This window comes from Atta cephalotes (assembly GCF_000143395.1).
Source record: "Atta cephalotes unplaced genomic scaffold scaffold00058, whole genome shotgun sequence".
In the NCBI taxonomy this organism is placed as follows: domain Eukaryota; kingdom Metazoa; phylum Arthropoda; class Insecta; order Hymenoptera; family Formicidae; genus Atta; species Atta cephalotes.
Genome location: NW_012130122.1, coordinates 198,580 through 213,636, shown reverse-complemented (window position 1 = coordinate 213,636; position 15,057 = coordinate 198,580). Strand labels below are relative to the sequence as shown.

At 32.9% G+C, this 15,057-nt stretch overlaps 1 protein-coding gene and 1 long non-coding RNA gene across 2 annotated transcripts in view; both read right to left on the bottom strand.

Moving 5' to 3' along the window:
- LOC105623442 overlaps positions 1 to 15,057 on the bottom strand; it is a 63,581-nt gene that overhangs the window by 11,753 nt on the left and 36,771 nt on the right. The window lies entirely within an intron of this gene.
- Positions 7,367 to 8,009, bottom strand: LOC105623441. The gene is made up of 2 exons (XR_001046518.1): positions 7,872 to 8,009; positions 7,367 to 7,608 (listed from the first exon to the last, which is right to left on the bottom strand). It is a non-coding gene; the product is annotated as an uncharacterized LOC105623441 (long non-coding RNA).

The window sequence follows — 15,057 nt, the reverse complement described above, 5'->3', positions numbered from 1 at the left end:
TTATCTTAAAGATTCAATACGAATTGTATATTTTAATGCATCTTCGAATTATTAAATTATTTATGCGATTACTAATTAGATATAAACAGAAGCCACTGAATGAAATATTAGTTTAACATTTAACTGAAGATCTACAATTCTATTTAGCTACAAAAATTAATGTTTTAACACGAACGTTATCTTTACGGACAGTTAATTCTTGACCAATCTTTATCAGTATTGTTTGCAGTATTCCAGGAAAGTTCTGTAAAGATTGTCGGCACGGAAGTGTTATCGGCTCGGCATCGTCGACGCAATGCCACGAAGTACCGAGAAACAAGCAACGTCATTTTTTTTTTTAATTGACGTCACTGACATTTCGGGACGAAACGCGAGATTGGAAAATCGTTAAAAACGGAGGAAGTGACAAAGGATGAACGGGTTTAGTGGACAGATCGATACCGTCGTGGTCACCGCTAATGACTGCGAACCCTGAAACCCCTTAACCGATGCCGCTTGCGATTAGGCGCACGCGAGCCGCCACATATTCTTGACACGATAACCACTCTGGTCTCCTTTCCTCTTTCTCTTCCACTCACTCGTTCGTTCGCTCGCTCGCTCGTTCAGACTCAGCTCGACTGTGTGCCCGATTTTGCGTGGGTCAGTCCGATCGATCGAGGCTGACCACTTCGATGAAAATATCCCGCGAAACAGTTGAACCGGTGTCTCGACCCGATTACTCGATTAAAACGATAATAAAAACAAAGTGAAGTATACCAATCAAATGACGAAAACACGGAAAAAACGATGTTGCTGAAATATCTAAAAATTGAGTTAGACATAGATCAGAAAATAATTTTGAACCATCTATTTCTAAAATTTATAAAATAGAATTTAATTCTAAAGAGCAAAATCTTACTCTTAAAAATAATTAAGTCACTCTTTTTTAAACATTGGCTCAATTATTATTCTTTAGCATTAAATTCCATTCTAAAAATTAAAAAAAAATAATTGTTGGTAATTCAAGTATAATGAACAATATTACAAAAAAATTTGATACTCTAGCTTGAGCTAAAATTATTTTAATAATTTAACAAAAAAAATTTCAGATTTGTATCTACCTAAATTTGTAGATACTTCAGCGAAATTATTCTTTTCGTGTTACGAATCAATGCGATCTGTATGTTATATCATCATCAATTATTATTAATTTTCGCTAATATCTCTTTCTGCGAGAAACTAATAAAACCTAGATGCGTAAAATGAATTTGTAAAATTCTCGTAATGATAAGATCATTTTTTGCAATTTTACATTACGAGAATTTTGCAAATTCATTTTACGGATTTAGAGTTTATTTTGTTTCTCGCGAAAAGAAATATTATCTCTTAAAATATAATTCAGGATATTTTTAGGCACTTTACTTTTAATTTTTATTTGCTCGTACTTACGCCAGTCTAGAAAGCGATGAGTTTCGCTCGACAGGACTCAAAGGTTTCCGCCTCATACAAACACTTAATTATTTACAAGACAAGGCATTTCTGTTAGTGATTTACCGACGGAAAAATACTTATTGATCGCTCGCTTAGTCTTTGACAAAAATCTATAAAATTTATCAAGGCAAGCACGTTGTATTAGGAATCTGATTGTGAGTAATTTCAGTGACGTTGTCTAGCAAGGCTGAAATACATACGCAGAGAACGAATTAATCCTTGATCAATTAGAAACGCTGCTTACAAAATCTCAGTGTCCGTTTAATTATAGGTCTGTTTTTTATAGTTACTTAATATACACTTTTTATAAATGAAATAGATTTATGTTTGATATTTGGCAAGAGTGAAAAGAAAAGTTCTAATGCAGCAAAAAAAACTTATTATCCATTTAATTATATTATAAATTTTGATTCAAATGCATTTCATTATAGATTAAGAAGTTTCAAATATTTTCGCAAGATATATATAAAAATGTTTTGTGCATCATTTCCTCCATCATTTTGTATTTATAGCGTTAGTATATATAAAAATGTAAAATAAATATCTTTCATTTAATTATTATCTGATATGCATTCATCTTGAAAACTATTTTTACAAAAAACGCACAATAAAAAGAGATATAAATTTGACTGTATAGTTTGAATTAGCTAGATACTTAAATTTTTAAACTAGAAAAGTTTTCTATGTAAAAAATAATTTATAATCGATCAAAAATGCCTCAACAATCGCTACGAAAATATGTAATAAAAAATGAGGTTTCTATTTAAAAAATTAAAAGTGACCTTCGCCTGACCTTAAAGACATTGTTAGTCGAAGGTCGAGTACTAATATGTTCATCTGACATCTAACAATTTTTTAATTAATTTATCTAATCTTTTTGTATGTTTTTAATATTTATTATTCCATATTTTTCTTTCAAATGTTCTATTTTCAAAATATTTTGTTGTTCCGAGATTTCTTAAACATCCTACGTATGTAACAGACAAATACAATCTACGGGAATACATATGTCAATATGGAGAAAAGATTGAAATACAGAATAGGCAATAACGATGAAATTTCCGTTCGACGAATTGGAATTCTGTGTCTATTCTTATCGCTATTCTTATCGTTGTTACTTCGCATTATTTGGAGCCCTAAACATAATACGAGGCAGCGATAGCGATAGAAACGGAGGAATCCAACATTCGGAAATGAATATAGAAACACAGAATAAGACAACAACGATAGACTTTCGATGCATTGGAATTCTGTGTCTATCGTTTTATAGTCTATCAATCAACGTTCAGATTTTTCATTTTGTTTATATACGCAATTTTAAAGCAGAAAGAATATACTACAGTCTATATGCAATCAGATTGGTTGGCCTTGTTATTTCTTTCATGGCATTTTGACGAGAGGCGACAATTATCTATATATCGTTTATTTCTATACTATTCTTATCACTGTTGTCTCGCATTATGAGATCTCTAGAACTTTATTTTCGATAAATAATTAATAAAATTTTTTCGTCTCGATGGGCAGATATTCTTCTCAAGATTCTTGAATTTTATCTCGAAACGTTCGAGATTATCGATTATCTCGTTTCATTTATATAATATGAGACAGTACTTTAATTGTAACTGACACTGATTTTTTTGGATTTTTCAAGACGAGACAAGACGAAACAAGACGAGAAAAAACAAATGACGTATGATAATCCCAAAAATATTACTTTAAACGAGACAAAAAATTCTAAGACAATTTTCCGAGATTCTCGTATCGAAATTTATCATTAACTAAAATATTCGGCATAAGAGAATTGACATAGCACGAATTATTCCAGCAAAATTGCAACATTCCAACAATATTGTATAACATTGCAAACGTTGCAGCCATGTTGCAAGTTTCTGTCCTGTATGAGGATATATGCAGCATGCGTGTAAGATGTCTGGCATTATTAAAAGCACTTTACAAAACACCACAAAGTGGTGTCATTTATAATAGTGAACAGTTACCAATTGAATCGTTGAAGCAGCTGCGCAAGCATAGTGAAGGGAAGAGGGACAGAATAGAATAGTTATAACTGTTAAATTCCAACAGTTCTACCTTTTTATAATTACCAGAATAAAATGTATGTTCATAGGAACTTTTTTTTCTTTTAATAATCCAAATCATCTCACAAAATATTTCCATTTCTCCCTGAATCAGTACTGTACTTTCTAAATTCTTTGAAGTGGAATCTCATTCTAAAGAGTGAAAATTCATGATAAAGAGAGGTAGAATTTTCAGTCTTTAAGAGTGAGATTTTAAAGTGAGATTCCACTCCAAAGAATTTAGAGAGAGTACATGCATCTAAATACATATGCTTATAAATCTTTATAATCGCTTCAAATGCCTCTGTTATCTTATAAATCTCATGCGTGAATTTCAAGGCTAATCGCATAGCTGCACAATCTCATAAAGTCTCAGAAAAGAATCGCACCGCGATTGCAGAATACAAATACCCGCGGCGTTTCGCATTTATGCTCGCCGGGCGTATCAGTCAGGTACTTATTCAAAAGTAGAATTGATAAATATTTGTATTTACCATACGATTGAATATTTGCGCAATAAACACGTCTGTGCACTGTCCTTGGCCGATTCGAAGTTTGACGGATGCGTGAAGTGTATTTCTGCATCGTGTATGATGAAATAAGGAATTGATGCAAATGCATGCCAATATATTTTCCCGTGGACTTTGTTGGGAGAATTATCCGATGGATTATATCGCGAAAATGTAGAAAAGTTTTTTATGAATTCTGCTATCGCGGGATCAAATATTAGAAAAAGTGCTTCGTTTTTGTAATTAAACATACATATGACATATGGACAGCTGGCGATAATATGATAAGTTTATGATGTTGATATACGTTTTTAAAAAATATATCAACGTTTTCTGAACTAGACTATCGACATATGCGATATTGTAATAGAGTATCTTATTTAGAGTTTTAGTACTTCGATAACGCTCGTAATTTCTACTCCGACTTACAATATGATCCTAATTGCAATTAAATTATGAGAGAGAATATGAAAATATTATAAGAGTAAAAAGCTTCTTATAAGAGTAAAAAGATGGAAGAGTGAAAGGATGAATCTAATAATAGATATCCTGATAAATCTGATATTCCTTAACTACGATTTTTCTTACTAATTGTTAGTCGCACATAATAATAATATATCTAACATAAAAACAAATTTTATGTAACATTGAAGAGGAGAGAAGAATGAAATAGAAAGAAAGAGAGAGAGAGAGAGGAAAAATGTCAAAACAAGATTGATTGTGAGAAAAAATATTGAATGTTCTGCACTTGGTAATTTTCACATTGAAATTTGTCTAAAGTTATATCATTCATTTACGATAGAACACTGAAAAAACAAAGTTTTTAAAAATGAAAAGTTTTGAGTTGCATCCATATTATATTTATTGCAGCGATATTATATGTAAACGTATTGTTTTCATATGCATTGACACGTAATAAAAGAAATATCTAATTGCTAGCAGAACATCTATCATATTATTTTATCGTACATATATTGCATATGATTAAACTCTTTTATAAATACATGAATATTAACTTTTATAAACATCAACATAATTGCTATGTTAATATGGCTCGTATTCAGAACATGCTTCCAACGATGTTAGTGCACTAATATATTATACTTTATGCTTTACGTTACGCATATTATAGAATTTCAGAGATAAAAGCGTGATAAAAGTGCGTTCTGAATATGGATCTATAAAACGATATAATTCATTTTTAATTATAACTTGAGAAAAAATTAAATAATACATTATTAGGAGTGTTTTGCTTGATCTCATAATCTTCTGGTTAAGCTGCGAGAATCTATTTAATAATCTCAAGGAAAAATGAATTGTAAATATGATTTACATCTATAACACTGAAAACGTATCTGTTAAAATAACGACTGCCTTTGAATACGCACATAAGTCCTTGTGAATTTATAATATTTATATAAGCACACACAAATAAATGTTTCTTAAGCACCCACACAATTCGCGCTGTCGAAAATTACTTATGTAATTTCGCGATTTTGCAAAATAAAATAAAGAAGAAATTGAATAGAAAAGTTACACTCATAATCGTGTATTAAATATATCCTATTTTATAATGCTCATTTAATTTACTTTTTATGTTTCATAATTGCTCATTTAATTTACTTTTATGTTCTTCATATTCTTGTTCTCATTTTGATGCTTGTTTGAAGGAACTATTTAATTTTCTACGAATATGTCTGAATAAAATAGTTTAATTTTTCGAGTACGCATATTACATAAATCATATTTTTCCCTTTTTCTTTTCTCTCTCTTTCTCTCTCTCTTTCTGTCTTCATTAAATTTTCGCAAAGAACACCAAGTTCTCTAAAGGCTGGTATTTACCGTTATATGCACACTTACATTACCTTTGCACAAAGAACTGATTACAAAGTTTAAATTCGCGAATTGTAACGCACTCATCTCTGTGTTCAAGTCATAAACAAATTCTAAACAGCAATTTAAACACTTAAAACATGAGGCAAATTAGACTTTTACGATAAATGTACCACCTCCTTAAACTGGCTGACCGAAGTATTCAAGGCATTGAATCCGACAGTCTTGATACACATTAAATATCTCGAGTCGCCTCTTCAATTTAAGAGTTTATTTAAATCATCGGCGGCACAAACGGTTTTCAAATGGTGAGTTTATTTTATTAACCAATTCTACGCGACCGTGAGAAAAAAATTTAACCGTGTATTGCCAAACGCGATTTCGACTTCGACATTCTGCCGCAATACGTTATGGATAAGATCTGCAAGAGACGTCGTCACGCGTGGAGATTTGCAACACCAAGACACAGTTGTCATGAGAAAGTTAACATTGTCGTCTCTGTGAGAGACGTCACGTCTCCTTATTATAACAAAGAAACGTTAATTTCTCGCAGTATACAGCGTTTGCGACACACCGTTTATGACATGTTGCAAACGTCCACTTTTCTCTCTTCGATTTGTCCGAGTTGGAAAATTAACTCCGATTGAAAGATTTCCATGGATAAAGCGAAAGTCGAAATAGAAGCGGAAAGCCAGAAACATCGCGTGAAATAAGAGACGAAGTATCGCGTGCTCGAGGGGTTTCCGATTACTGAATGTACTGAAGGAAACATTACATTATCCATGAAACACCCTTGTCTCTCGTCTGCTTCCTTTATTATTACAATATAAAAAAGCAACTGGCGAATTTTCGATCTACCCGCAAGTAGCATATCCCACTTACTTGACACACATTACGTTTTTTATCTAACGTCTGCCTCCGCGAAATTACATGGCGTCGACATTGCCTTGTAATTTTTTTTCAAGGAGAGGTGCAAGGTCGAGATACGTTCATTTTATGAGACATCGATCGCTCGGTTTTCTGTACTTGTGTATAAAAGCACCGTCGTCGGTGAGACGTTCGAAGAGACATGTTTGGTTTTTTTTTTCGAATTTCATATTTGCTGAAACTTAAAATAAACTCTCTCTTTGTATTAAATTTCTGATCTGGCGCCAAACGACAGAGTTATTTTATGTGAATATGCCGCGAACGTGAATGAATACACGTTATAACAACACACTTGACATAGAATGTCAATAACTTCCGAAAAATTCCACAAGATTTTGCAAGTTAATAAAGCGAGGGATGATTCATCTAAGTAGCCATAAAGTAGTCTTTCTTTCCGTTAATTGAATATTCAATTTTGAGTAAATGATCTTTTAAAGCTAAACAAAATTGTGGTTAAAAATGAACGAAGATTCTAAATATCAATCAATCAAAATCTGGTTAACTTAAATACATACAGTGAACTTAAATACATACATTCGTACAGAGAAAATATTTTTGAAAAAAAATTTTATTTTTAAAAAGTAAATATTATCCAGTGAGAAAAGAGTCATTGATTTGATGTCGAATCGATATAATTTCGATATGATTTCAATTTGATGTCGATTCATCAATTAATTGTCAATCATTTCTTGCTGAATAATTAACAATTTATTCATAAAGAATAAAATAGATAGTATGTTTCTTCAAATTATATATACCAAAAAGATGTGTATTAATTATAGAAAATATATCATCTGAAAAATAAGCCAAAATTAAAAGTTGTATTATTTGGATGCTCAAAAAGTATTCGTACAGTTGAGAAATTTGGCTTCTAAAATCAAGAATACATGCAAATCTCGTTCATTCATGTTAGAACGGAATGTATTCATTGTATAAAATTACTAATTAATGTTTGTTTTCTATAAATAAGATTTTTTATAAAAAATTTTCTTGTACGAATATTTTTTGCACTCACTGTACATTTCCCAACGAAAGAGATAAAGACGAACTACTAAACTACTTTAATCAAATTTTTTTCTTAGTGCAGAAAAATTAAAACTCATATTGCCGGCGAAGGATTAATTTTCTGTCACGTTTATTAGGATTTAATGAATGTTTGCCGTGCAAACGAATCGTTCATAGCTGTCGGATGCATCTTTGCAAATAAACACTGTCGATGCGGAAACATCGTTGAATCGTTTCACGTGTAAAACATGCCGGGCAATTCGACAGAGCGCCGCACCTGACGTTACGACGACTTCGACTCGATACGGTTCGTTAAGTCGATGTCGCGGTGCTGGAGAGCATTACACCGGGATGTAACGAGATTGTTGCACGCAGTAAGAGCGACGTTACATTGCCGCGCGAGAGGAAGCGAGGAATCATCCCGCGGCTTCGCTAGTCGCTCAAGTGTAATCGGACGACCGTAAAACCGTAAGAAAGATACCACGGCGAATGAAATCGTAATCGCCGTCCGTCCAGCCTTTGAACGTGAGTTTGCACCTCGGATCTTTCGAGCAAACAACTCTCGTGATAATAAATTTCCCTCCACGTCCTCCTCTCGCATCCTGCTATTATCAATTACACGTTCTAATGAACGTTGCTACGATACTAATTTATTTAACGCCGAATTATCAATAACGTTGCTAAATAAAGCGGTGCTATGCGCTCGTTAAAAAGATTTTAATCTCGATGTCCAAAGCGAATTCGGTCACTTAAATTAATACACTAATGGCTAATATACAAAAACTGTTATATATGAAATTAGTAAAGTTAAATATAAAAACATATGAATATTATAAACGATATTATTTATTATCTATTATTATCTGAGACAAAAAATGCAAACCTTCAACGTTTACTTTAAAATTAAATTCGGGATAGAATTAATTTCGGAGTAAATCCGAGATCTGCAAATTAATTATACTTAAGAAATGTAGATAAAACTATATATGTAACATTAAACAATAAAATATAATACTTTTATATAGAGAAAAAGATTTCTTTGGATTTAATTTTATTCCTCTTTATTTGACTACAATTTATTTCATTGAAACAACATATGCTTGTACGAAATTCGAGAAATCTCTATTGCTTGACAGAAATAACATTATTATTTGAAGTAATATCTTTCAATTAAATAATATATTATTTGGTTACAATGAATACAAACAATGAAACAAATTATTTATTTGAAAATGGCAAAATATATTGATAGATATTGTTCCACGCAAATAATCGCTTTTTTAGAATAATCATTACATTTTTTAGCCGAAAACATAGAAACAATGGCTAATACGTTTAATAACAGGATTAAACGAGCAGTGCTAAATGCTATATAATTATATTTGTGTCATACAGTTTGATCACGCGAATACCGAAGATAGACATTATCTAGTCAAACAAATAATGTACAATATTTAAGATAAAGATGTACATTATTTTAAACAATCACACTTATTGGTTTGTTTGGACCATCCTAAATAACAAATTTATTTACAATATTTATTAATCCAAAGAAATCTTTTTCTCTGTGTATTAGTCAGAAAGGCTACTATACATGTGTCGAAATACTCAATAATAACTGTCACGTTATTTAACAGAATCTACATGTATTATTTCATTGTCAAAATTAATTATATTATGCCATTTCATTTAGATATTATATATAAAACAACCTTTAACATGTATTAATTAAATTAATGTCGCTCACACTACAGTGTGAGCGACCGAATTCATAAGACAAGTTAGCGTGAAATATTTCGCACTGGTCCTCCTCCGGGTTGCATATTTATTTATTAATCGAGTTACATTATAGAAACATTCCGATGCTTAATTCGCGTTCGTTCGTTAATCAATAGTTGACCAACAATAAACAGACGCGATTAATTGAAATGGCATATGTCGCATACACGAAGCCGCGTTTCGATCGAAGCTTACAATTCATTATTCAAACAAAGCGCGATTCAAGTAGGCAAACGAGTTTCACAATCTGGAACTGTATCCTCAAAAAATATCGTATATAAAAATGCGTATGAAAATATTATACATTACGTACATTATAGATTTCCCTAGTGTCTTCGAAAGAAATATTTATCGAGAATAATATAAGACTTTAGAATCGAAATAATGAAATGTGGAACGTTCACATTATATTTTTGTAAATATTAAAAAAATACTAAATTTTAATAAATATTTATTTATAAATATTAATAGTTCTAAGTAAATATAATTTACTAAATGTACTCTCTAAATTCTTTAAAGTAGGAATCTCATTCTAAAGAGTGAAAATTGAATCTTGAAAAAGAGGCTCAATTTTCAATTTTTAAGATTTCATTCTTTATAATACAATAACATTTCACTTTAAATGTTTTGGAGAATAAACATATACTTAATTGATACAAAAACATTTACAAAAACAATTTTATCAATAACTATCATTTTCTTATTGAGTAAATATTTATTTATTGTGTATAAATAAATGTTTATTTAGTACTCCTAAAAGAAGAAAGAATATATAATATGTATTAAGGTTTAGTAAATTTTTTTCAGTATACATTGTCTGCACCGAAAAAATTATATTCTTGAAAAATTTATTTAATTTCTTCTTAACAGATATAAGAATATTTCTTCTTCAATTAATAATATATTGATTTGTGAAGGTGATCATCACGCGATGATATCCCCTTTAAAATCAATCTTTGTCTGACAAACATTTTTCTTTAGTATATAGTTGAAAAAATATTTGAGATCATTGTTTAAAATAGGACATCTTGTTATGTTATATTAAATAATTTTAAGAATATGATAATTTAGATGATTTCCTTCTTAAATTAAGAGAATCGTTTTGGTACTTATTTTAGAGGAAAACATACTAAACCTAAGTGGGAAATATACTATACCTTCTTAAGTTAAAAATACAATTTTTTCGGTGTATGAGTTTTTCGATACCTGATGCGATGCCGACGCTGGCTACAGTAGAAGTACTGATGACAGATCGTTGAATCGTGGTTCATCCTCATCGCATGTCACGTTAATGTTACTACACGTTAATCATACGACTATCGTCTACAGTCATCCGCCAAAATCGAACCTCTTGTTCTAATCTCGCTTGCCTCGTTCTTATCCCTTTTCTTCACGATACAAAACAAGGAGGTATAATTTCCTCGAGCTAAGTTCGTTCTTCTCCTTCCCTTCACTCACGGATCGTACAATCTTTACGTGAAATAACTCTGATTTCTAAGCTATCGCTTGATAATTTCAAATAACAAGTTTTGCCTTGGAATAAAAGATCATTAATTAATCTCGCTGTTTCTTCCCGGATGGTTTATTACAAGAAGAAAAGATCGTTTCTCAGATAGGATTCGTCCTTGGAATAACAGCTAATTCTCTCTCATTCCTTTTCGAATGTTTCGGTCCAGGAGGTCACTGTATAAAGGTTCTCCCAACTCCTCTCTCTTTCTCTCTCTCTTTCATGGATTATTCTTTTCGCTTTCCCGTCTCGTTTTGCACATCGCATTATGAAGGGAATTGCAATGTTCGAGGAAAACTGCGCGCGAAATATACACTCTATGGCCATCGGCTCAAGGTTCCACGACGGCTGCTTTAACGAGCCACGAAACAATCGAATTTCGAAACGGTCCGTTTCCGCGGCGTCGGTTCTCTTCTTCGCCGCTACCCTCTTATCCGGCAGCGTGTCCGAAGCGTGAAGTCACGCGCTTAGTTCTTTATTTCACTCACGCATCCACCTTCTCGGATTTTTCTTTTTCCGCGTGACATACAATCGTGTCGTACACCCGCGACCGGGACACCCGTTATTTTTCACGTCGCGCGTTTGCTGCAACGAACAATGCCGAGGATTACTTAATCCCGGTTCAGCGATTTGCTGTTTCTCTCTCTCTCGAGAGAGAGATGACGGTCTTGAACCGTAATCGTAGATGATTATCGCGCAAGCTCACTTCTTGACACGCGGAGACTTGTCCTTCTGCACCTTTCGAACGTTCACGAATCACCGAAGATAGTTTTTAGTTTCCCTTTCTATACATCTAATAATATTAATGGTATTAAATAAGGAGCTTCGAATTTTCAAAAATTGTTTTCTTTTCCATCCAATCAATTCATCAAGTAATGTTGATTTCTCCATTACTCCAAAGTTAAATCTATTTTATCTTGATCCAATATTTTATCTTGATCCAATATTCATAGACACATGAATACATTGAATAAAATTAATTCTTGTATTGCTGGAGATTAATATCCCGCTAAAGATCATCTTGCCAAAACCTGGAGGCAAGAAACTATCGTTACCTGTCGCTTTGAAGAAACCTAATAGAATTTCTGCTCGTTCACTACAATCTTTCTTCTTCGATCTAACACATGAGCAATTTACGACAAGTATCGGGTTGCCTTTACTTATAGTCCGGAAAAGTTTCAGTTTCGATCCTCTCGATCTTCCGGCTTCGCCACTCGCGGTCACTTCGTGAGTTTACTTGCGGCGCAAACTTTGCCGGTTAATCGATATGCGGATGTACTATACACACCGCAATACGGTCACGTCGGACACGTCGAATTGCAAAATCATCTATAAACAGGAGACTCGGAGCTACGAAAACCTCGTCGGCGTCGGCGAGGGAATCCGATCTGACGTTTATTTGGCGAATATCTCTCGTCGAGAAACGAAAAGGCATGTTGAATCGAGTCATACGTCATCGACGATAAACGAAGTTCGCATGTACGGCTCGAAGTTGTAATCTGTGAACGTCAGCGAAGATACTTGACAATAATCCGAGAAACAAAGCTGTCTTCAGAAAAATAAGATTTCTGATGACGCGGAATCGAATCATCCGCATTCTCATCACTTGACGTGTAATTAATTGTTTTTCTGTGATATGACAAATTCACACAATGTCAGAGGTGTTTTTGCATATTGATGAATCTTTTTTTCATCCGCATAATGTTTTTCCCGAATCGTTTTTTCTTTCTCCAAGTAGATTATAATTTGAACAGTTTACTTCACTACATTCAACACGTTATTTATTTCGTTGTAAACGACGAAAGATTTGCTTCCATAATGTAAAAGCTAATCAATTACGCTTTATACATAATTCCCAGGTTGTACTTATCTCCAATGATGTTCCCACGTTGGCGACGAGCACTTAACTGACGCTCTTGCGCGACAGTATTGCGATCATCCTTAATTCACTGTCATTCTATTCGTCGGCATTCCGATCGAAGCGTAGTCGCGCAGGTGCATATTACCCTTCCAAGTCTTAGCTCGTGTGTATTTAAGTCCACTCTTCTTCCCCTCTCAAACGAAGGACAGTTCCTTAATAATTAGGTATTGGCAAGACACGACGATTCCCATCCGTTTCTCGCATCGCAAACGGCGAGAACACAATGGACTTTAACGAATGTACTACAAATTCGCAAGAATCATCTTAATCGAACGTTTATCAAAATTACTTTTCACTGTCATCTTCTTTCAGAAGAGAAAAGGAGCGCAAGATTAATCACTACTTTCAAGCGAAGGGAAGAAGCGCTTTCGTCCTTGGCACCTCGACAGAGTTCCAGTCTTCACAATGAGAACTCACTTTGCGAGATTCAGATTCACATCGAGAAAAGTATCGAGATAAGTACCACAATTGTGGTAAGTCTCGTACCGGCTAACGACAAGCGACAAACTGTCAATGACGAGCCGCTACGCGCGCGCGGCACCGCTTCACTGCGCGCACCGGAAAACGCGATGGGTCTTCGCCCGCCGTGGTTGACGTTACGTGCGCGAGCGAGGAAGCCTTGAAGGTGATCGGTATTCGTATTCGGTGGGATAGCGTGTAACTGCTGGAGGCTCAACGCGAACGGGCCGCCCGAACTCTTTGCCGAATAACTGTATCTCAGATCTGAACGAGTGTTTCGCATGATACATATACACAGACGTGTGTATATGACTTAAGGTGATCCACTCTTTATGAAGTCAAACAGGAACATTTCAAAAAATTTAATATTAATTATCCTAACTAAATTTTTAGAAAAATATTTTTTTAATAATGAAATAAGAGAACATAATTATATTTGTAAATAATAACACTTAATGTGTATAACATCACGTGAGATCGTAAAAGTTACGAGAGAAATCTGCACATTTTATTTTTTAAAATTACACTTTTCTATACTCTGAATGTATTTTATAAATAAAAAAAATCTAAGTTTTTTTAATAAAAAAATGAAAGTTTTTCACAACGTTAGTTGAAAATTATATTATTATATCTTTATATATCTTTATTATTTATATATTTTTTATATTTTTATTTCACACTTATTATTTTTTTTTAATTTGAGGCAAAATTTAGGACGCATTGTAAAGTAGGGTAAAGGTTCAAAATTTGGGACCGTTCCTCCTAATAAAATTTTGAATAGTTAATTATCTTACGCGCGAGAGCGGAAGCAATCGACCTGCACACGATTCGCAACAGGTATATTAATGATGCGATATATAATCACGAGTACTTGATTGCTTTGAGTCTTACAAAAAAGATATTGAAAGATTAATGACTTGGAAGATTGGCTAGTATCAAAATGTTCTAGCTCCTATCGAGCCTATTCGCGTGTACTGTTGTTCTAAAAGGTAAGCACCACGAGCAACGACAATATATTGACACTTGGCACCATAACGAGTACTCAAATTAATTTTAATGCCACACTTAATGTCTCTCTAGCAAATAAACGCATGCAAGTGTTAATATGCAGAGTCGAATAGAACCATATTACTTTTCTATTCACAAAGTACGCCAACCAATCGGGAAGTAGAAATCTATTCTTTTTGCTTGACTTGTTAGCTACAAGAATCATCTTGTAGCCAACTGCACTGTGTTTCATTGGATATCCTCTGATAAATACGCATCTGACATGTGCTTGACGGTTTAATAAATCGTCCTCTCTTATGGTATAAATACAACTTTGATATTACTTGTATAAGAGGTTATTACGAGCTATGCTAAAAACGTATTAAAAATAAAAATGATGTAGTTGTTAGGCTGGCAATATTAGACTAATATATATATACATATATATATATATATATATATATATATATATATATATATATATATAATAATTAATTATACTAATNAATAGTCGTCGTCGTACGTTAAATTAAATTAATTAACTACTCTCTACTGTACAATAACTTAATTTTAACTTTTAAAACT